Source organism: Balaenoptera physalus, assembly GCF_965194825.1.
Source record: "Balaenoptera physalus genome assembly, chromosome: 16".
NCBI lineage: Eukaryota > Metazoa > Chordata > Mammalia > Artiodactyla > Balaenopteridae > Balaenoptera > Balaenoptera physalus.
Window position 1 is genome coordinate 8409576 of NC_138898.1, and position 14225 is coordinate 8423800.

The following is a 14225-nucleotide window of genomic DNA, read 5'->3' on the forward strand; positions in this document are numbered from 1 at the left end:
GCCAGGCCACAGGCATTCATGTGTGTTGACTCAGTTCCCTCCAGCAGCTCAGCTGGATTGGGTTATGGTTCCCATTTCCTGATGAAGAACCTGAGGCTTGGAAAAGTCAAGTCCGTGCAGCCACTTGTTGGGAGTTCCCCTCATAACACTACAAATGCTGTTGATAGGAACCTGACATCTGTCCTGTTCTTTTGTCTCCTTGTCACCTGGATGCGTATGTGTGCATGTATGTGTGTGAGCTCGTGACCCCCTCAGGCGGGAACTGTGGGCATCCCTCTCATTCTCTTCACGTCTCATTAGGATTTACTGATAGAAAGTCAATCAAGCAGCTGCTGCAGGGCCCTATGGAAATAGGTTTGAATCCCAGCACCACCTCTGACTTATGTGACTCAAGTCAGCCTCTGAGTCTCAGTTTTCCCACCTGTAAAATGGGGGTGGTGAAAATACCAGCCCCACAGCGTTCTTGGGAGGACTGCAGGCTATCAGATGTATAAAGCGCTTAGTGGGTGCCTAGCTCTTATAAATATCATCTATTAATATTATTTTTTAATTCCCCCCCAAAAAAAGACTCCAAAGAAAATTTTGATAATAGCGTAATTGAGATGAAGTGTTCATACCATTTGATCCAGAAGTTCCAGGGTTAGAAATATGTGGATATGTTCAAACAGGGACAACAGCCAACAAGGAAGACCAGGAGAAGCATATTGACTTTAAAATACAGGAGGGTTTCCATACCAGATGGCCAACAGCTGCTTCCTCAGGCCCATCAATCCACCACCCAGGCTGCCTTGGGCTCTCCCTGGAACCATCTGGGGTGTCCCAGGATCCAGCAGCTAAAGGGTCAACAAAGGGTCCCACTGCCTGCTGCCTTCCGATTGGTCCAGCCAACAGGGCTACTTTGAAGCTGCACGACCACCATCACCACCACCACCAACTCAAGGATGTTTCCCTGTTTCATTTGCTGCTTTGCGTGGTGTGTGTGTGTGTGTGTGTGTGTGTGTGTGTGTGTGTAGCACAAATCTGAAAGCAACCTAAGTGCTTCATAATAGGAGGCTCATTAAATAAATTGTGGCATGTCCCTCCTATTGAATATCATGCAGCCTTATAAGAAAGAACGGCCGGGGACTTCCCTGGTGGTGCAGTGGTTAAGATCCCACGTGCGGAGGGGTGTGACCAAAAAGAAAAAAAGGCACAGAAAGAACTGGTAGCTCTAAAGTGTAGACATTAAAGACAGCCAGTGAGGCAGGTCACCTATGCATATATACTGTATAATTCCATTTGTGCAAAATAAATGGAACAGACATGTATGGGTGAATATATGCAATATATGTATATATTTTTATATATGCATATATAAAACGTGCAGTGCACTGTACATAGCGTTCTACTGATGTCATTTATTATTATTTAGAAAAACTAAACATCAACAGAAGAAAGACTATATTTTCCAGTTTGGTACTATGTATCAAAAATGTAAATACATCCCAAATATGCACATATGCTTACAGACTAATACATATATATGTATACGTAATTTGAGTGTAGGACATTCCTGTGTACATTAGAAACTGTGGGCAATTTTTACTTCCGGGAAGTGGAGCTGGAATGCAGGTGATGAGTGTTCAGATCACTTTGAGGTCTCACTTTACACTTCTGTTTAAAATTTTTGACCATGAGTACGTATTACTATTATTTTTACATTATTGTTGTTATTTTGAAACAGACAGACTCCGAGCAAACTGTAGTGTATTCTGGCCACTGCAAGGGAACTTGGTAAAAGGGGCCACAGGGGACCCTGGGAGCCTGCATTGTGCAAGGGAAATACAGGGTTAATACCCCTTCCCATGCAGCCTGCTGACCACAGCCCTGCAATTAGGCTATTAGGCTAATTAAGCAGTTTCATGAGTAGGATAGAAACGTAATTGGGGGGCTTCCCTGGTGGCGCAGTGGTTAAGAGTCCACCTGCCAACGCAGGGGACACAGGTTGGGGCCCTGGTCCAGGAAGATCCCACGTGGCGAGGAGCAGCTAAGCCCGTGCGCCACAACTACTGAGCCTGCGCTCTAGAGCCCGTGAGCCACAACTACTGAGCCTGTGTGCCACAACTGCTGAAGCTCGCCTGCCTAGAGCCCGTGCTCTGCAAGAAGAGAAGCCACTGCAATGAGAAGCTCGCGCAATGAAGAGTAGCCCCCACTCGCGCAGCTAGAGAAAGCCCGCGTGGAGCAACAAAGACCCAACACGTCCAAAAAAAAAAAAAAAAGAAATGTAATTGGCCACAGACACCTGAGCTCCCACAGGTAGGTGCTAGAAGGCTCCTGGAGGGGTGGAGGCACCATCGAGGAGAGGAGCTCACTGCAGGGTCTCATCTAAAAGTTCTCTTTCCAGACTTCAGAGAAGATTTGCAACAGACTCCCCCACCTCCCACCCTGGGGGCGTTCAAAAGATTGAGACCATGGGGGAACCAGTACAGAAAAGGGGCGAAAAACAAAGTTGAAGCTCTCCATTCACTGCATTTTTTAGAGGGGTATTTTTCCATTCATTGAGAAAGAAAAAGGAGTCTCTTTTGACTGAATAAATAAATTGGATTCTTTCAGGGTGAGAAGTTCTGAGCCAAGGCCTGGGGATGGAATGGTGGGTTCTCCAGGAGGTCCAGGCTGGTGAACTGGTACGAGCTATCTTATATACAACACCACCTAACGTTTCGTGGGGGTCTGCAGTGTGTCATGCACTGATCTAAGGCTTTTCCTATGTTAATCCATTCGACGAGCACCTCCCAACGCGATGTGCACTACCATATTTCACAGAGTCTAGGATATACGTTTTTGGCCTTTATAACTAGAATTACCAGAGTTAGCAAATAAAATTCAGGACCCCAATTAAGTTTGAAATCTGCATAAGCAATGAATAATTTTTTCATATAGAGATGTCCCAAGTAGTATGCCCCAAATGAGATACACTGATCTTAAAACATTATTCATTTTTTATCTGAAATTCAAATTTAACTGGACATCCTGTGTTTTATGCAGCAACTCTACTTAAAACATTTCTAAAGTCCCTGTAAACCTTAGAGTCAGTGGGTTATTTTATAATTAGTAACAATTTTTTCTTTCTTACTGGTTCATGGTGTTGCCTTTCGGTGGCTTCTTGGAGTGGTTGAACTGTGATATTATTATTCCCATTAGACAGATGAGCAAACTGAGGCTGGCAGAGATTAATTCACTCCCCGAGGTTGCAAAGCCAATGGCACAGCCAGGATTTGAACCCCGGCAGGCTGCTCTAGGACTGCACATCTGACTACTGTGCTTCTAGCTAAGGAGGTGCACTCCTAATGTCAAAGAGCAGTTGAAGGGATCATTAGGAGACACTTTGTTACATTTCTGATTTTTCTCTTTTTTTCCTTAAAATTCTGTGAAGCCTTTTGGATCTGTATCTTTAGTTTCCTGCATAAGAAGAGTTAGGATTCAAGTTAAAGTCATAGATTAGAGTCTTGACTTGAAGAGTTTCTCTGGTATTAAAAAATGAGCTCCATGAGGAAGGCTCCCGACCGTCGAGTGGATTCAGATGGCGGTGGAACCCGTGGGTCAGAAGGGGTGTGCTGCAGGGCAGAGTGCTGCCCTGGTTTAGCCAGGAAGGGGTGGGGGTTAAGCAGACAGACTCTTAAAATCATCAGTCACCTCGTAACAAGTGTTCAAATCCCAGCATTCATGCGTCCAAAAAATATTTATTTAGGCTCCCTATATGCCAGGACAGTTCTAGAACTAGAGACCTGGCAGGGAAGGAAACAGGAAAAAAACTCCTTGCCCTCATGGAGTTCAACCTTAGAATGGTAAAGACAGGAGATGAATAATCCAGTTATACAGTAGGGCAGAGGGTGATAAAAATTATGGAGGAAAGTAAAGCAAGCAGGGGAGAGAAATAGGAGGTGATGGGAATTGTAGGGGTTCCCGAGAGCTCTCAGTGGAAAGGGGACATTTGAAATGAGTAGCATTGACCACCGGCATCGTCGAGTGATGTAAGAGTACACTAGGCCCCACCAGCTATGACGCCTGGAGCAGTGCTAGAGGTATTTCTTTTCTGTTTTAAATATAATTCATTTAATTGTTAGTTTTATAGCTTAATTTTTAATAGTGGCTGTGTTTAACAACCGGATCACAAAATCCCTTCAGATCTATCAGTCGGCTCTTATGAGCCTGTGTAAGTCAACTTCAGCTCACTTTCCACACCTTGTTTGCCCATTTAATGCCTACCCGTCCTTCAGACCTCAGGCGAGCAGCCAGGGAATTCCCAGAGCACCCACCCCAGGCCCTGTCACCCTTGTGTTACCTAATTCCATGTGCGATGATTGTTGTATGGTTGCCCTGACCCTTTGCGAGGTCAGCTCTGTGAAAGCAGAGTTTCTGGTCTGTCCCGTCTCCCGTGCCATTCACAGGGCTTGATGCACAGTAGGTGCCCAAATAATGTTTGTTGAAGGGACGCACGAATGAATGAGATATTTCCATTAAGGCTTTCCCTGCCTCTTACATGTACAAGTTTTGGTGATATTGTAAAGAAATTATTTAAAACTTTGTGCCCAAACAGTGAATCATTTATTAAACAAATGACCCACTTCCCAGCTCTTTACAGGAGCTCAGTCTTTTTATGTCGTGGACCCTTTTGGGGGCTTGGGGAAGCCTGTTATGCCCTTCTCAGAATGGTTTTTAAAATTATTTATTTATTTATTTATGGCTGTGTTGGGTCTTCGTTTCTGTGCGAGGGCTTTCTCCAGTTGTGGCAAGCGGGGGCCACTCTTCATCGCGGTGCGCGGGCCTCTCACTATCGCGGCCTCTCTTGTTGCGGAGCACAGGCTCCAGACGCGCAGGCTCAGTAGTTGTGGCTCACGGGCCTAGTTGCTCCGCGGCATGTGGGATCTTCCCAGACCAGGGCTCGAACCCGTGTCCCCTGCATTAGAAGGCAGATTCTTAACCACCGTGCCACCAGGGAAGCCCAGAATGGTTTTTAAATCTATAAAAATGCATAGACTTGCAAAGAAAACCAATTATATTAAAACGCAGTTACTAAACAAAATTTTTTAACAAATACGTACTATGATAATATATGTGCTTTTTTATTAACAAACTAAATGACAAGACCAATATGAAGTCTAATAACATAAGTAATTCTGAAGTGGAAATAACTATAAATGATATTTCAAATTATTTAACTGATGTGATATGAACGTATCTGGTTTCCACTGGTGACAAAGTTTCAAATACTGCTAATTTCCTCTCATTTTTGAAAAGAAAAATAATAATATTCAGGTTAGTGTTATGTGTTTATGTGTTTGTTTATTTATCCTGAATTTTATCCAAGGATCACTTGGGGAGATCATGGGCACCAGGTTAAAGATTCCTGTGGAGAGAGCAATTAGCACAAGTGTTCAAGGGAATATAGATCAAACATCTCCACACAAGATAGAGACTGTACTAATGAAAAGCCAAGATTTGCTGTCAGATGTTCCTGAATTCAGACTCTTATGCCTGCCTCATACAGGCTGTGTGACCTTGGACACATTCCTTAACTACTCTGAGCCTAAGTGTCCTTTTCTGTAAAATGGGGCTAATGGCATCACCTCCAAGGAATGTTCTGATGCTTAAATGATGTAGAACCGTGCCTGACATGTAATCGATGCTCAGAAATAGTAGCTACTATTTCTGTTTTACTTATGCCAGTTCTTTTTGACTGGGAAACTCCAGTGCTTTTAACAGAATCAAACTGAGTCATTGGTGACTTAAGGGAGGGAAACTATCCCTGTGACTATTGAAGCTTGAAAACTGTAACATGGGACAGAGAGCAGAGGGCACATGTATCTCAACTGATGCTGCTAAGAGGACTTCAGGCTTTTTATCAGACAAAGACTTTGATCAGAGCTTCTGGAGCTAAAAGGCTGAAGAGAAACACACCGGTGCTGGAGCCTTGCTGGTGAGATCCACCCTGCAGATTCTGCAACCAGATACAGTTTGGGTGGTCCTCTGGCCCAGTTTACCCAGGACTGCCCTGGACAATGCTTGCAGTTTCCATGTGATTATTCATAGCATCCTTTTCACCTTCATAGCATCCCAGTTTGTATGATATATTAGATAGTCACTGTAGGTAAGGCGTACCCTTCTCTCTTAGCTGCCAAGCCCCTGATGAAATTCTTTCGAGGGAGCAGTTAACATGACATTTTTTCCTCCTTGGCAGAATTCAGAAAGGGAGCTTGCAGGCCCTGGAGTTCTGATCCTTTTCTTCCAGGGTTCTGGAATCATCCTTGCATATGGGGTTTGGAGGCAAAGAAACCTGGAATTAGGGTAACCAACCATACTGCTTTGCCTGGGAGGGAGAGGTTTTCCAGATGCAGGGTTTTCAGTGCTAAAACTGGGCCAATCCTGGGGAAATCGGGCCAGTTGGTCATGCTATCTGGAATCAAATCCTGACTCTAGTAGTGACCATTTGCGTGACCCTGGACACGTTATTTTTTTCTCTTTGAGCCTTACTTTTCTGGTGTCCCAGTGGGGATAACAATGTTTACCCCCACAGTATTATTATAAGGATTAAGTAAGATAATATTTTTAATAAGGATTAAGGGAAGCAGTATATAGGCACCCCTCCAATGACTTCCATCCAAATAAAACTTAATGAAATAAAACCCAAAGTCCTTATCGTGGCTTATGATGTCCTACACGATCTGGCCCTTGGGTACCTTCCAACTTAATCCTTCATGTCTCCCGCCTCCCTTTGATCCCTTCGCTGCAAGCACTGGCCTTCGCGCTGGTCCTTGCACACCACGCTTATTCCTCCTCTGGGCCTTTGCACTTGCTGTTCCCTCTGCCTGGATGCTCTTCCCCAGACATCCTCATCACAGCCTCTACACAGATGACATTTCTTGCAGAGAGTTCTTCCCTGGACACCATCTAAAATAGCTTCTCCCTCCTGTCACTCCCTATTCCTTTACATGCTGTATTTTTTCCCTCACAGCATTCGTCACCACCTGATACTATATTATAAATCAACACATTTAGTTGTTCATTACCTGATTTCTCCATTAGTCTGTAAACTCCCTGAAGCAGATATTCGATTTTAATCACTGACTCCACCCCCTATATCTTGGACAGTGCCCAGGACAGTGCATGGGCCCGCAGTACTTTTAGAAAGAAATGAACACATCCTACACAGCAACAGGGTCTTTTGAGTTTGGGAAATGGTATCCATCCTTGTGGCTGCTCCCCTGTAGTCCTTTGGGAAATGCTAGGAAGGTCTGCTGGTACCTTTGTGTGCTCGTGTGATACTTGCCAGTTCACTTATCAATGTGACTGGCAGGTGCTGTATCATTTATAAATGAAAGATTCAACAGTCCCCCCAGTTAAGCCCTCAGACCCTCTTCTGTTGCTGGAGTCCATTTCTGGAGCGACGGTGAAGAGGCATCCTTTCTGAGGCAGGATGTGGGGTGGAAGATAATTTTGAAAGTCAGGATTAACCTAAAATCACATTATCCAAGTTACGCTTGAAAACCCCCTTGAGCCTAAATCTCCCGTGATGTAGGTATGGCTTGGCACATACAGCTCTGGAATCCTTTTTATGCGCGTTCCAGGTTGAAGATCCTCTGAGCTGGACTAAAGAGACGAGCACAGGGAGCCTGTCCACGCCGGTGTGCTTGCAGGCACGCACATCGCCTCGTCTTCACGACGACTCTGTCCCAGCAGTAGGTGGTGGACGGTGGGGAGCTTGAAAGTGGCCTGCTTATCATGGGGCTTACCTCCAGGTGCTCGAATGTTAAGTCTCTGTGGCCTTGATATGAGTTCATAGATTTGTTTGCAGTTGTGAGAATTAACTGGGAGAGTGGGATTTGTTTGTGAAAATGTGTGTATTTTTATGGTAGGAGGGAAAGGGGGTGGATGACCTTAACTTAAGCCTAAAAATTAAATGCACATATGATGCATTTCGAATGGACTCTGCAATCACCAGTATTTTCAGTTTTAAAGATTTCCAAGCCCATCATAAATGCCAAGTGCTATGCTAGGTTCTAGGAAAAGAAGAAGGATAGAATCATTCATTCATCCAATGTTATCATCTGTATTCCAGAGTGGGGAGGGGTGTACAGGAGTGAACAGCTTCAACAAAGTCCCTTCCCTCAGACCACTTACATCCCAGGGGTGGAGACGGCAGACAGGTAAACAGATACGTCCTGGCTAGAGAGGATGTGGAGAAGTTGGACCCTGATATGCTGCCGGTGGGAATGTAAAATGGTGCAACCACTTTGGAAAACCATCTGGCAGTTCCTCAAATGATTAAACAGAGTTACCTTATGACCCAGAAATTTTACTCCTAAATATATTCCCAAGAAAAAAATGAAAACACATGTCTATACAAAAACTTGAATGTTTATAGCAACGTTATTCATAATAGCCAAAAGGAGGATACAACCCAAATGTCCATCAACTACTGAATGACTTAAAAAATTATGTAGCATATCTATACAAGGGAGTATTATTAGGCCATACAAAGGAATGAAATACTGATGCATGCTACACCATGGCTGGACCTTGAAAACATTATGCTAAATGAAAGAAGTCACAAAAGACCACATATTACATGATTCTATCTATAGGAAACATCCAAAGTAGGCAAATCTAAGACAAAAAGTAGATGAGTGGTTGCTTAGGGCTAAGAAAGGGGATAATAAGGAATGATATCTAAAGGGTACTGGGTTTCTTTCTGAGATGATGAAAATGTTCTAAAAATTGACAGTGGTGATGGTTACACAAGGCTATGAATATACTAAAAACCGTTAAATTGTACACTTTAAATGGATGAATTACATGGTATGTGAATATCTCAATAAAGCTGTTAAACAAAACAAAACAGTTGCCTCCTGGACCACTGCGGAGAAAATGACTGTGGAGAAAATAGAGCAGGAAGGGGAGGCAGCGTGATTCTGGCAGAGAGTGTGCTCTTTCAGCTGAAGTGGTCAAGAAGTTCCTGTGTGAGGAGGTGGCATCTCGGCCAAGATGGGGTAAAGTGAGAGACTGAGCGTCGTGGGTGTCTGGGGAAAAGGGTCTGGTAGAGGGCGCCTCGAGGGCAAAGGCCCTCTGGCAGGAGTGTGTGGCTGGGCAGAGGGAACAAGGGGAAAACTGCTGAGAGGCTGGCTTGGCAGCCACCCATCGCACGGCCGTGGGACGATGACCAGGGGACGCTCCGAGGGGCTGAGCAACCTGCCTGGAGGCCCACAGGCAAGAATCCCCAACAGAGCTGAAGATCTGCCGTGAGAGGGCACCCAGTCCGAGCTCCAGCCGCTGTGCGGGCTGTCCGCCATCATTTGCTGCCCTACCCGCTGTTCAACCCTTCAAATCTAATTGTCAGATTCACCGACTGAGTCATTTCACTATGAACTTGTGTTCCTACGAGGAAAATGGCTGCACCCTTGCAAAGAAAATGCGGGGAAAAAACTGTAGTGTGTAAATCGTGTCCTCATCTTCTGTCCAGAGATTTATCGAATGAGGGTGGGTGCACAGTCCAGTTAGGTGCAGGTGAATGAGTGATGTGAGCATACAATTTCCTGGCGAGAGACTTCATTTCTAAGTGATGAAAAAATTTACATGATACTACTATTTCAAGAGCAAGTTATTTTCTCAATTTTCTTGCCTTAAAAATACAGAATGGCTTTGGGGAGGGTCAAATTTACTATGTATTTGGCCTAATATGAGTCAGTAAGTGTTGACCTTGCTACAGAAGCACCATTCGTGTTCCCAGGTGTTCTCCCACGTTTCTAAAGGGGGGTTAGGATGCCTACGTTCTGCCACAGTTTGTGATGAGGTCGCTGGTGATGGAATAGAATGGGGTCAGGAAATCCACTGAGACCAGTGATGAAGAGCAGGGCTGTGGAGTCGAGAGTCCCACGCTGGAGTTCTGGATCCACGATGGCTGGACCGTGGGCTGGCTCAGGGCTGCGCCGGAGCCCGCTCTGCCAGCGCGCAGGAGCTGGTGGTTAAATCTTCAGGAATCTCACAAGCTGGTGGTTAAACGCAGCTTTTGAAAAAATTAAATTCTACACGCTTACGATTAAATGAAGGATATTAAATACAAAGGATATGCTAAGTGAACGAAGCTAGACACAAAAGGACAAATGTGTGATTCCACTTTTATGAGGTACCTGGAATAGGTATATTCACAGAGACAGAAAGAACAGAGGTTCCCAGGGCCTGGGGGAGGGAGAAGGGAATGGGAGTTATTGGTTGATGGGGACAGAGCTTCTGTTTGGGATGATGAAAAAGTTCTGGAAATAGTGCTGATGCTTAGGCAACACTGTAAATGTACTTAATGCCACTGAATTGTACACTTAAAAATGGCTAAAGTGGTCAATTTTATGTATATTTTACAACAATAATACACATGCGTGTTGTATATGTATACACATATATATGTACACGTGTATATATATAACTTAAAACAAAGGAAACAGATACTCAGAATTCTTCACTTTCTAACGCTTTTCCTACATTTTACTGTTGCTCTTGAGATTGTTTACATGTATGGTGGAAATAATACATGGTATTATTGCAGATCTCCTCTCAACTCTATGTTCAGTGGCCAAAGCCCCAACTGAGCAGGAAAAGTGACCAGCTGAGCCCCGTGAACCTCAGAATCATGAAAAAAATAAATTATTCTTTTAAGCCACAAAATTTTGACATGGTTTGTTACCCAGTGATACCCATAATCTTTGCTTACCATCAAGATTATGTGAAAGAAAAATATTTTTCTACTATATTTAATTCATTAAAACGATTGCTTGATTGCTTTTCTTTTTTTTTTTGGCTGCGTTAGGTCTTCGTTGTTGCGCACGGGCTTTCTCTAGTTGTGGTGAGCGGGGGCTACTCTTCGTTGCAGTGCGTGGGCTTCTCATTGCGGTGGCTTCTCTTGTTGCGCAGCATGGGCTCTCGGCGCTTGGGCTTCAGTAGTTGTGGCTCGCGGGCTCTAGAGCGCAGGCTTAGTAGTTGCGGCACACAGGCTCAGTAGTTGTGGCTCACGGGCTCTAGAGCGCAGGCTCAGTAGTTGTGGCGCCCGGGCTTAGTTGCTCCGCAGCATGTGGGATCTTCCCGGACCAGGGCTCGAACCCATGTCGCCTGTACTGGCAGGCAGATTCTTAACCACTACGCCACTAGGGAAGTCCCAAACAGTTGCTTTTCTTGCATTTAAACTGAATCCTTACTAATTCAGGTTGGATGAGGCTGGGTGATGGTGTGAAGGAACATTATCAAGAGATTTAGAAACCTTGATTTTAATTGCTCACAGGCGACATGACTTTGGCTGTCTTCTTCCTCTCTGGACCTCAGGGTCTTCATCTGTAAAATAAGATTAATCTATTAGAATAAAACTTACTAAGCACCACTACATGTCAGGCATTGCACGGTGCTTGTTGCCTTCTCTCATGAGGCTTATCCTGTAGCAGGGTGTAACAGTCAAGAAAAAGATAAATAAGCCATTTAAACAGTATTAGAGAAGTGCACAAAAGGAAACAAAACCAGAGGAAATAGAAGAATGGGTAGAAGGAGGTGTATGTACTTTACGTGGAGAGCTGAGGAAGGCCTTTTTAGGGAGGGGATATTTGAGCATCAGTCTGAATAAAGGATGAGCCGCCTGTGTGAAGAGCTGCCGGGGTCGGGGTGGGGGGGCAGTAAAAGAGCAAAAAACTAATTTGGGGGGGTGGCTGAGGAACGGCCAGAAGGCTGCCACGGATGGAGCAAAATGAATAAGTGAGACACATGAATGAATATAGAGATGAATATAGAGACATAAGGGCCAAAAGTAAGCAGCTTGAGGAAAGCTTGGGCCACGCAGGACCTTGTGTTATAGGCCACTGTTGACCTAGATCAGTGGTTTTCAACCTTTGGGCTATAGTCCCCAGCAGTGGTGAAAGCTGATGGATGGATTCACGAAGAGAGGAAATTATTATAAAGACCCTAGATTTGGTATATACATAAAATAGTATCTGTCAGTTAAATACATGGATCTCACTTCTCATGTACCACTAGCTTTTAATGTATTGGCAATGTTGTTGTAATTTCCCATAATACAAATCCACTGCAACAGCCCTTGAGAATTTACAGTTGTGCATTTGCCATTATATTTTTCTCAGTCAATGAAAACGAATAGCTTAACTATATCATGTGACTATGAAATGTCTGGTGAAAAAAAAAATGAGCTCATATTCCAACCTGGAAGGACACACCTTCAGAATGTGTAGACACTTCTGCTTCTAAAATATGGAAGATTCTGCTGCAAGAAAATGTGTTACGGCACAAAGAGCATGTGGTGATTTTTTAAAATTATTATTATTACTATAGCAAGAGTTTATTGAGTACGTACTATCAGCTGGGCACTGTTATATTCTTTTATTTCAGTTACTCATCTGATCTTCAAAACAATTTTGTAAAGTAAGCATTACAATATGCATTTTACAGATGCGGTAGCTTAAGGTTCAGAGGTGGTAAATAAATTGACCATGTTTACCCAAGTAGTAAGTGGTAAAGGAAGAGGTGAAGACTTGTCCTAATAGAAATGTGTCAGTTAGGTATGGCTGTGTAACTTATCACCCCAAAATTCAGTAACTTAAAACAATAAGCATTTATTACTGATTCTGAGTCTGTGGGTTTAGCCAAGTGGTTCCTCTCTTCAGAGTTAAACTCAGGCCTCTGTAGTCAGCTGTGGGTTGAGCAGGTGGCTCTCCCGACGTAGAGTGGGTCCTCTCACAGGTGAGGAGGTCGGCTGGTTGTAGGCTGGTCCGTGGTGGCTTCAGCTGAGACAACTGAGCCTGGCTCCGTGCGGCCTCTCATCCTCAAGAAGGCCATGCCAGGCCTGTGCTTATGGCAGTAGCAGAGTCCCAAAACATGCACAGAATACATGAGACCTTTGGAGGTACAGGCTGGGAACTGGCTTACTGTTATTTCCCCTGCTTTTTGTTGGTCAAAGCAAGACACAAATCTAACTGATATTCAAGGAGTGGTAAGTAGACTCCACCTCTTGATGGAAGGCACTGCAAAGGTGACATTGCAAAGGATATGAATATAAGGAGGGGTAAAGAGATACAGCCATCTTTTGCAGTCATTCTACCCAGACAAAGAAAAATACAAGCTCTTGTGTTACTAAAGGGCAGGTAATGAGGCACACACTTTAATCAGGAATCTCAAAACCAAATAAGTTCCCCACTTTGGAGAACAGTTGGCAGTTTCTTACATATACATTAAGCTGACATCTACCCTATGACCCAGAAATTCCATTCCTAGGTATTTATCCAAGAGAAATAAACATACATGTCTCTAAAAAGAGTTATAGAGATACATCCATTACAGCATTATTCATAGTAGCCAAAAACTGGAAAAGAAGTAATAAATGTCCATCATCAGATGAATGGATAAACAAAGTGCTGGTTTTCCACACAGAGGACTATGACCCATGAGCAATTTAAAAATGAACTGGTGGCCTAGTGGTTAGGATTCTAGGCTTTCACTGCCGTGACCCGGGTTCAGTCCCTTGTCAGGGAATTGAGATCCCACACGCCACGCAAAATGCGGCCAAAAAAAGAAAACAAACAAAAATAAATACATAAATAAATAAATATGAACTAAGGAGACACACAACAACATGAATGAATCTCCAAAACCTTATAATACTGAAAGAAGCCACACACAGAAGTGTACATTTTGCCTGGTTCTATTTACGTGAAGCTCTAGAACTGGCAAACCTGAGCTATGGGGATAGCTATGGGGCTGGGAGGGTTTTTACTGGGAAGAGGCGTGAAGGAGTATATGCCGGTGACGGAAGGTTCTATATCAATTAGGGCGGTGGTTACAATGTTGTAGATATTTGTCGAAACTCATGAAACTGTACTTGAAATCTTTGCAATTTATTGTATACAAATTGGACCCCAATTCATCACCATCATCATCATCAAGTCGGGCTTCCAAAGGCTTTCTTAGAAAGGTTTGGAGGGACTGGCAGGGTTTCACGGTGAGTGTGAGACTCTGAGTCACAGCAATAGGGAGGCTCGAAATAGGGGGCCAGAGGGCCCATGGGGAAACCTGTAAGCATTAAATGCGTCCTCACCTGCTCCTGCTATGACAGAAAGGAGGATAATTCTACATTTTCAGCAGACACGCAGGAAACATCAACAAAATGTGCATGCAGATTCACTCCAGCGAGCCGGGCTGACAGGGAT